Consider the following 2,274-nt stretch of genomic DNA (forward strand, 5'->3'; position numbering starts at 1 on the left):
TTATTAAAATGTCCTATGTGCGTATGTAATTGCTACTGGTAATACTTAATAGTGATGAGCGGAAATTCTAGAGGGGACAATAACTTAAGTATTTATAAGTAACTGCGATCAAGGTGTTTTCGCCACCATTGGGAATCTCGAAATTTGGGATGAAAAGTAGTCATACATGCAGATTGAAGGTGATTGTTTAGAATTTCAAAGGACAAATTAGCATTTGTTTAGTCGGAGAGTAAGAGATCCCTTTTAATTCGGAGGAAGATGCATTACGAGAATTTATTGGAATTCGTTAGAACCTCAATTTGTTCTAGGTCATGCGATAAAGGTCACGCAGTAAGATGGATGCAATCATACCAGTACTAAAGCACTGGATCCCATCAGAACTCTGAAGTTAAGCGTGCTGGGGTGAGAGTAATATTAGGATGGGTAACCTCTTGGGAAGTGTACTAAGAATCCTACAAATGTGGACATAAGAGACAGATTAGAAGCTAGAGTAGCCTAGGGTAAATTGAAGTATGCAGAGTAGTTAGAAACCCTAAAAGGTCCCAAAGGATGAGGTGGACTAGACCGGTAAAGAGAAAGAAGGCACATCACAGCTCTAGAACTAGGATAAGTTCGAATAGTATTTGGAAATACTTTTTAAGTGAGGCGTTAGTAAATATATATATGTATGTGTAGGACATCCCATATGTTGCTGCGCCAACCGATATGTGTTTCCTAGCAACCGACTTTGCTACATACTAAAGGCATTAATCGAACAGGGTAATGAAGTTCAAGTGACAAAAGTGGTACAAATGTTACAAGGTAAGTTGATGTTATTTTCACTACATGTTAGAGTTAAAAAGTCCTAATGCAATAACATCAGGGAAAGGAAGAAAGTGAATATCAAAAAAGTAAAGAGATTAGAATGTCTTGAGAAAAGGAAGAAAAAAAAAAGTAAGAAACGAGGGTGATTGAAGCTTCCAGTAGAGACGACGGGCAAGGCAAGGGACTATTTGGATAAAATTTTAAATTAGGCACGTGAAAGGAATAGAGTAGGGTAGCACGGATAGAAGATGAATGTGCAGGGTCAGAAGAACAGATGTTGATCAATGGGACTGAAGGGAAGTAATCACGAATATGAAGGGGAAATAAGAAAGAATAAGCAGGTTTGGCAACAATTTTAAGGGATTCCCAGCTCTTGAGAGGCAATCGAGGATATAAACGCACGTTGTACTGACACAATCACCTTGAACATAGAAAAACCCTCCTTACAGATGATTTAGAAATAGAACGGGTTTACAATTTAGGAAGGATATTCTATAAACTTCAGGGTCAATGCTATAACAGGATGAGGGGAGGAGAGCATTTAGGAGTAAAGTAACTAAAAAAAATTTCACCACTGAAATAAGAAGGATACTTTAACGATTTGGCTGTAGGAAACCGATCAATCATTAAGGATGAGAAAGAGGATGATAAGTTGACACAACTGATTAAAAGATCAATGACATGGAAAAAGAATTCCTGTAAAGACCGTAGAGATTCGATCATAAAGGAAATAGGACGATATACAGGGAACGTGTATGGCAGACAACCCAGCCATAGCGTCAGAAAGACGGATAAAGACTTGATGAATGAAGAATGGAGAGAGTGTAAACTGTAAGAATTCCGTGATAAGAGCAAGAAGTAGCAGGAAACTAGGAAAACATTGATGCATAGCTGCAACACAAACGCGTAGTTAAGAAGAATTACGAGTAAATGAGCTAAACGGGTGAAAGGACTAGTAGTGGATGGAAGGGTATGCAATATTGAAAAAATGGTATGGTATAGACATAAATGAAAGGAGAACTCAGGGTAAGAAGAATTTTAAAGATGTTATAAATAAAGTCGGGAAGTAAGACGAGGGATAAAAGAGTAAGGTATAATTGAACCCTTCGTAAAGGACATAGTGAATCCCGATGTCCCCATTAACTCGTTTGTCTAGGAAATCATTAGCCATAAAAGACAAAGTTATGGAAAGACGGTAAAGAAGGCATTGGAATTAGATCTGACCCTTATAAGTATTCCGATTGAATACAAGATTGTAACTAGCAAAAAGATAGATAAGTCAAACCATACGATGACGAAACTCCGGCCTTAAGAATATCGTAAAGGGCGGCAGATAATTATCAAAGACAATGGATACTCAAAGGCTTTTGGTGTACAAAGACCTCCTTAAAAGGGAGGGGGGGGGGGGGGGGGAGAGCACATTAGACTTGAAAGGATTTATAATGTTGTCAAGCTCCAGAAGAAGAAATT

General features: G+C 38.1%; 1 pseudogene; it reads left to right on the top strand.

Annotated features, from left to right (window-relative positions):
* Window positions 1-337: 337 nt before the first annotated feature.
* Window positions 338-454, top strand: LOC132634557 (5S ribosomal RNA; annotated as a pseudogene).
* The last annotated feature ends 1,820 nt before the right edge of the window (window positions 455-2,274 follow it).

The sequence above is a fragment of the Lycium barbarum genome, chromosome 3 (assembly GCF_019175385.1).
Source record: "Lycium barbarum isolate Lr01 chromosome 3, ASM1917538v2, whole genome shotgun sequence".
Taxonomy (NCBI): Eukaryota; Viridiplantae; Streptophyta; class Magnoliopsida; order Solanales; family Solanaceae; genus Lycium; species Lycium barbarum.